Source organism: Crocodylus porosus, unplaced genomic scaffold (assembly GCF_001723895.1).
Source record: "Crocodylus porosus isolate Cpor-Errol unplaced genomic scaffold, CroPor_comp1, whole genome shotgun sequence".
NCBI lineage: Eukaryota > Metazoa > Chordata > Crocodylia > Crocodylidae > Crocodylus > Crocodylus porosus.
In genome coordinates, this window is record NW_017728886.1 from 249,375,979 (window position 1) to 249,384,300 (window position 8,322).

Consider the following 8,322-nt stretch of genomic DNA (forward strand, 5'->3'; position numbering starts at 1 on the left):
CCACAAAACCACTAATTTTTCATTTCCCACTTGTGTATCAGAGTATCATTGCCTCTTATGTCATATAGTCTTAGCACATGACTTTCTTAACATGCAAATCCCAGCCAAAAGTATATATAAACGTAACCAGCTACTACCTCAGCTTCACCCTTGGCAAATTATACATGAGACCTTGCCCAGGAAGTGGGAGACCTGTTATAGGCCTCCTCAAACTGACATATTCCAGAAGACAGCTTTAACCATTAGTGTTGAAGAATACACTAGGGGAGTATCCTTCACCATTACCATCAACCTCCTCTGCTGAGCATCTACTCTCTGAAGAGCACTTAAGGGTTTGGATCCCAAGTGAATGGAGAAGCAGCCCTGAGTCAGATCCTTAAGCTACAGAATTGCACAGGAGTTCCTGTACCTAATGTTTCCTATTGACCACCTCTAGGCAGCTTTCTGAATTGCTGTTGGGAGGTGCCTCCTTATTGAATGTATCCTTGACTTTCCCCATGAATCAGCCTTCTGAGGCCAGGCACCTATATTTTTGGTGTTGCAATGCCTACGTTGGAAGTGCCTGAAGTGCTTCCAGAATGTTTAGTGACTGAGGAACCTCAAAGAGCTTGGTCTTTTTGCTTATGCAAAGCATCCAGCCCTCTGGAGCAGCGTTCCTCAACCCATGGGTCGCAGCCCAAAACGTGGGTCACAAGAATATATGAAAGGGTCATGAACAAACTTTAAAAAGGGATCAACAAACTTTAAAAATTGATTCTCCTTTAAAGGGGAAAAATGTGGGAAACGGTGGCTTTTCCCTTGCAGGCTAGCAGGGTTCCATCCTGGGAGGTGGTGTTTGAGGCCCCCCATGCCTCACACAACCACCTCGTGCTCCACATTGGGGGCTGGGGCCACAGGGTAGGGGGTCGGGAGTGAGGGACATTGGGTCGGGACTGGCCATTCAAGTTTACAAATGGATCCTGGTACAAAAAAGGTTGAGAACCACTGCTTTAGAGGACCCACTTTATCTCCACACAAACTTTTCTACTAAATGTTGGTTTCATTTGCAGGCTTGTGCTCCAACTGTTTCTTACACAGGTACAAAACCTATTATTGCTTGCCTAAAACTTCGTAATATTTTTGCCATACTTATACAGCAAGTCCTCCCTGTCAAGGTCCAGTTATGTATGAAGCTGTAGATTCGATCTTTGGATTTATTTATTTTTTGGTTGTTTTTTTCTCCATCCCAGATAATGTACAAATTGTTGAAGAGATTTCAAATAAACTTTCTAAATCTCACCTTTAGGTTAAGTACAAGTATAGTGCATTTCAGTTTTAACAGAAGAGAAGAATCTACCCAGAAGTTGAGACTGAGAATAAGTTATTTGAAATGTCAACTTGCAACTGTTACTACAATGGACTCTTCTATGCGATAATGTTTAGACAATCCATATTCAGCTTGCAGCATAGCATAAATGGCTTTAGCAGCTGTGCTTTCTACACAGCTTGTGGACTTCTTACACAAGCAGACTGAAAATTACTTTCAACATACGGTTTGGGAAAATATTGCCAAACCTCAGGGATTACTAATGGTAGGTAAATAAACCAAAGCTAGTACTTTTGGGAAGGAATAAACAGTAGCAGTGCTTGAGATCTGATGTGGTGACTCAAGCAATGATACTGATCAATGACTTCCTGGAAGAGGGAAAATTAGAGTGTGCAGAATTAGAGACACCATTCAGTTTAAATGAATGGAGCTTTAAGCAAAACAGAAGGGAACAACCTTGTAAAGTTTAAAAAGAGGCCCTTTATCCACTCTGTATCATACCTCCTTTACTGGGCGACAGACAGTATTATCCTCATTCTTTGGTTGGCCTTTATACATAGATATTTCCTAACATCCATGGCTGCATTCACATGAGCATGGACGCTTGGTTCCCCGGGGACAACTAGCAGTGGCACACCTTGTGCTGCCACTAGTTGTCCCCAGGGAATGCCTGTGCCACATGCCAGGCTCTGCTTTTGAGTGGCATGAGCTGCCCTTGCATGTGCAACTCTGCTTTTTTTTCCAGTGGGTTTTTTTGACCCCTGGGTATCCAGGCATCAACACCCCCTCCCCCCCGTGCTGCTCCCTTGCAGCATGAAGAACACCTAAATGTGCAGTACATGGCACCACAGATGCCACATACGGTATGGCCACATTCATCTGGACATGGCCCATGTGTCTTAAAGCCTCATGAAACAACTTATTAAGCCAAAGTTAAAATCCTGGAGGCTTAGCAACAAGTGTTGGAGGAGGTAAAGGGTTAAAAATATACAAGAAAACTCAATCATCAGGCATACAGAACCATATCTTATCAGTAGACAGATGTAATAGTACAAGGGTGCATAGTGGCATACTGGCAGGTATACCTATATAACAGATCACAGTGCATAGACAACTGCCCTTGAATTGAATAATAACTTTGGATGCATAAAAATTTCAAGCTAGATCAGCAACATAATAGTAACTGATGTATTTGTGACCCAGTTTTTCTCTAAATAGTCCAATATTTAATCAAGTTGCCAAGGGAACAAGAAATATTCAAATCCATTATGTGTCCAGTTCAGAGCAAGGATTAGAAGTACAATTCCTTCCTGTCTGTAGAGTATCCAACTCAGCACCAGTTTGTATTAAATAGTCATTGGCACAGGGGCCCCACCTCCCAGGTGAGTATCACCGCTACCAGGATATGGGATCATTCTCACTTCTGTGTCTCAGTGAGTGCCTAAGAGCACTGACAGTTGTATAGCTCTCTGCTGTAACTCATGGTGCTTAATAGGAAGTGCCATGAGTTACAGCATTCCCCCTGACGCAACAGACATTCATTGTTGGGTCTTGGGGAATCAAGCTCCCGTTTGGAGCAGTTGCATGTCTGCAACTGCTTTCCCTTAGCCCCACCTCCCCTTGCACCTCTAGTGCTGTCTTCAGAATGGGGGGGAGGGGAAGGAAAGGGAGGGAGCTCGGGTTGGGGTTTGCTCAGTCTACACTGGAGAGTGAGGTGGGTGGATTGGAGCCCCCTTCCAGGGCAAGCCGGGCAAAACCCAGATGGAAATCCCTCCCCTCCCTTCTCCTCTGCCATTCTGAAGACAGCTCAGGGGACACTGTATCAGTACAGCCCTGCTCCTGGCACAGGCTGACAGAAGCTAATGAAGGTGCTCTGAGCAATCGGGCACTTTTAAAGCACTGTGTAGCCATGCACTTCTGTAAGGGCACAGTTGCAGAGCATTTTCAAGGGGCCAATTGTGTAACAAATGTAACCAGTCTGTGCCCTCACTCTTGCAAAGTGAAACATTCACAGGAGGGAATAAATACATACCACCCTAGAATATGTGATAGCATGGTAGTTTGAGCACTTTCCTCAGATATAGAAGATGAAGATTCAAATCCCCTCACAAAGTGGAAGGAATTTAATCTACATTACTGACATGCGGGGGGGCACCCACTATCACTGTCTTTATGAATGCTGACAGACAGTTAGCCATGTTAGTCTGATGTCAAGCAGAAGGCAGGGTAAATTTGCACCTTATAGAATAACTAAAGATAACAAGCTTTTGTGAGCTGGAGCTCACTTCATCAGATGCTGTGAAAGGACATGCACAGAGCAACGTAGCTTCTATAGCTTTGCTCTTGTTAGAAGTCTACAGAATGAACACTAGGTCAGGCACCTTAGGTCAAACAAAACATTTTGTTCAACCCATGTAAAAAATGTGTTGGCTTTGTCTTCAGTCTGCCAAACCCACACAATTATTCATGTAGCACTCATCACAAACAGACCCAGGACTAGGTTGTCACTTTACTTTCTGATGAGAGGAAGAGGTAGCATGCCCCCTGGGAACCATCCAAGCAAAACATGGTGACTTGGTGATTCAAAATTCCTTCGCTGTGCCTCACTTGCATCTTACTCTTTCTCCAAATACACCCCACCAGTTACTTCAGCTGGTGAATGAGTAGGGGATGAGACATAGGTAGGAACTCCTCACATTCCTCACTCACCATAGGGAGCATCAAGCAAATACCTGCAAGTTGTTCAGGAGGGGGCTTTCTCCCTGCTTTCCTGCATGGCTAAGTAAGAGCTGTGGTAGTCCAGCAAGCTCACTATTCCTATGAAAAGCTTCCTACAAGCCTGCCTTGTGATACCTGCCTATAATACATCTTGTAACAGAAACACACTCAGCTGCATACAGTTAGACCTGCTGTGCAGATTTTTTTGCCCCAAAATGCAAGGTCAAATGCAACTTCTTGTAACAAATGCATATTGCATCCATATGTTTATATTTGGCTGCTCCATTTCTAAATAAAATTGCTCAGTAAACCATAATAGAGAAAAAACAAATCTGAGTAGAATCATAGGAAAGCTTACATGAAAGTATTGCATCCACTATAAAGGAGGATGAGGTCCAACAGGCACAAGCTAGTCAAGGAAAAGTTTAGGCTAGACATAAGGAAAAACTTATTTTCCGTACAGGTAACTAGAATCTGGAACACATTTCCAGCAGAGGTGGTGTAGTCATGATCCCTGGTGGTGTTCAAGAGGAGGCTGGACAAGAACCTTGGTGAGCTCATTTGAGCCCATTTACCTCCTGCCCATAGCAGGAGACCAGACTTGATGATCTCATAGGTCCCTTCCGGTACTTCTTTGTATGATTGATATGACTAATAACAACATTAGGCCTCATCTTCTTGGCAGATAACAAGGAATTGATCATGGAACTCAGTGATCACTTAGATACAAGCAATCCTGACTTGATTACATTGATTGCATGCAAACAGAATAAAGGCTAAACCCATAATTATAGACACACAGTGCTTTGAAAAGTCCAATTACACTAAGTTTAAAGAAATTAGGAGGTAAATTATTTTGGAGAAAAAATTGGAAAGAAAAGGAAATGATAATTGGGAACTGCTTAAGGACAATTTAATGATCACAAGCCCCACCGTCTGACAACAGACAATGAATGAGGCCTCTTTTTGTCAGACTGAGCTGGCTTAAGTTACAGAAACTGCCAGGCCTTAACCACACTTGCTGGATGGGCCACCTGGGGTTGGGGTGGGCCTTCCAGTTTTAGTCCAGCAGACAAAAGTTCAAGAAGATCCAGTTGCCAGAAGTCAAATCTAGGCACATTCAAATTAGAAAAAGTAGAATTTTTTAACTGGAACCACTGGAACAACTCATCGAGGTTTCTGTGGGTTTCTGTACCACTGGACATTTTTAAAACAAGGTGGGATACTTTTCTAAAATATATACTAGCAGAAATTAATTCAGACAAATCCTATGATCTACCAGTGTATTATGTAGTGATCAGACTAGATCAGGAGTCGGCAACCCCCAGCACGTGGACTGAGCATGGCACGCGAGGCCATTTTCCTTGCCACGCGTTGGGGTCAGGGCTGGGGTGGAGAGGCAGCAGCTGGCCCCAGCTCTGGGTAGCTGCTGCCAGCCAGGAGACTGGGCTGCTCCCAGCAGGCAGCTGGGAGGCTGCAAGCCCTTCTGCAAGTGGCCCAGGCACCATGGCTGGCAGCAACTACCCCAGCGCCTGGGCTGGCTGTAGCTGGGAGGCTGCAAATAGCTGCTGCCTCCCTGAGTCCAGAGCCAGGGCCAGCTGCAGCCAGGAGGCTGCAAACAACTGCTGCGCCCAGGCCCCCAAACAACTCCCTGCCCAGACCCCAGCCCTGGCCCCACCCCACCTGCCTCCCAAACCCAGCCCCAGCCCTGGGCTCTGGGAAGGCAGCAGATGCGGGTAATGCTCCCTGCTGTGCTGCACTCCCCGCCGCTCCTGCAGAGCAGCATCTGGAACATGGCGCGGCAGAGTACAGCAGGGGGTGGAGAAAGCTGCCTGCTGCTCAGAGCTCCCCGCTGCCCTGGCCACTCTTCCCCTGCAGGCAGGGGCAGCAGCAAGGGGCACAACCCTGTGTCCTGCCCACACTGCTCCCATGCACACAGGGGAAGTGTGACCCAGGCAGCATGGAGCTTGCAGCAGCAGGCAGCTTCCCTATGTGGCCCCTCTGCGTGCTGCTGCTCTGGGTTGCACATGCTGTGCTCCCAGGCCTGCTGCCCTCCCCCAGGCCCTCCAGAACGGAGGGTTTTGGGTGGCGAGCAAGGGGCACAAGCAGGGCTGGGGGCAGGGGCTTTGGGTGAGGGGCAAGAGGCATGAGCAGGACTGGGGGGGCAGGGGTTTTCAGTGGGGGGCAAGGGACACAAAGTAGGGCTGGGGGCTGTTGTGGGGGGACCTGCACAACACAAATACACAAGATCAAAGGAAGTATCAGAAGTTTTATTTATTGTCACTAGGTTTAAAATTTTTAGAAAATCTGGTATTTACTGTAAAAAATGGGCAACATTTATGATGATTAACTATACTAATAAGCAGTGCATACTGCCATGTACCTCCTGCCCTTGTTTTTTCTGCCATGCCGGCACTCTGGCACCTTCCAAGGTAGACATTGTGGGGGGTTTTGGCACTCCAGCCAAAAACATTGCCTACCCCTGGACTAGATAATCATGGTGGTCCCCACCAGCCATATTGTCTATGAAGAATGACATCTGCAAAGCACTGCATAGTTACCACCCAATTACCATCCCAACACCTTTTTGAGTTTAGCATGTGTTAATCCCCACCCTTTGTAGGGATAGAAAAATTTGGGCAAAGAAACCAAATGTCTTACCCATGGCAGCATTGTGCTAGAAATGAAGCTGGGACTAGAACTGGAAGAGCTTTGGAGTCTCCTGGTTTGCTTTGCTAGAATGTGCCAGCATTGCATCTGCTAAACAGGCATTCTTAAAAAAAACCTTCAAAGCTCTTCTTCAAGCAGCAACCTTGATGTGAATTTTTATTTGCTATGTGGGACATAAAAATATGTTCTGCCCCAGATGCCTGGTTTAAGGAAGGAATAATATTTCTCCTTAATGATGTATGCATCATTGTATGCTGCAAAGTGGGGGAGACTTAAAACAGAGATGTAAACATTCTACCTCTAGCACAGGGGTGGGCAATTATTCGGGCTGAAGGGCCACTTCGGGAGTTTTGGTGAGCTGGTGTGGGCTGGGTCAGCTCCTTCCCCACCCGCAAGCAGGTGTTTGTAAGACATACCTCTCAAGAACCTCAACTGACACAGCCACTGCATGTGGGTTGTTCTAGATACCTGTTTCATGTGCTGCATTCATTCTTTGAGTAGACTGTCCTCACAAATGTCGTGTCATCTGTCTGAATTTTTGTTAGGTCTAAACACAAACTGAAGAAGGCTGGATCACAGGAAGAACTACAATGAATCAATTTGCAATTCGCTGCTTCAGAGGATCAGTTCGAGGCCAGCAGAGTGTAGATTAGAGCAGTCTTTGAGCTAACATACATCAATCTGTAAAAGCACAAAGGGACAGCCTGAATTTTATCCAAACTGGCTCCCTGCTTGATTGGAGCCCCATACTGGCTTTTTATCAGTGGGATACCTCATACCAAAGAAAAGGATCATTTGTGATACTTCAGATGGCTTACATTAGATGTCAGCAAACTAAGGCCCCCAGGCTGGATCTGGCTGATGGAGCCTTTTGATCCAGCCTGTGGACATGGAGCTTTGTTGTGATTAGGCAACGGGGCAAGGGGGGAGGGTGGGCTTCATCAGCAGTTGCTTTCTCCATGCTGGAATGGGGAAAATTGAAAGCAATGGGCATCTTCTCCATGCCAGCGTGGAGAATAGCAGCAACAGCAGTGGGTGCGGGGGAAATGCAGCAGCAGCAGCAGCAGCAGCTGGTGTTTTCTCTGTGCTGGCATCCCAGAAAAACAGTACTATCCTGAAATGAGTCAATCTGGACTGCAGCCTTAAAGGACTGCTGACTGCTGGCTCACATCAAAGTCAGTGATCACTTTTGGTTTTCCAGATCAGGATCCTAGGGCTAGAACCCACTACTGTGTCATCATATGCAAAGACTGAAAACAGCAGTGTTGGAAAACCAGGTTAATAGGCATAAATTTAATGGGCCAGATTTTCAATGTCAGATGTCTTTAAATGTCTGCAGATATTTACACTGATTTAACTAGGTATCAATTCAACACAATATTTTACTGATATATTTACAATGTTAAAGCAATTTAGAAGCCCACAAGTGCCTCAATCGCTATAATAAAATAAATTCTAAGTACCTATACATCTTGGTTAAAAGGGTAAATCCATGTTTTTTCCATTTTTCCATGGAAAACCCAGATCCCTGGCCATCAGTGTCATGTGCCTTATGTACACTTGAACCCCTCCATTAAGGCTAGAGAAGCTGGCTTTTTAGGGTATATGTACAACCACAAAGGTCACCG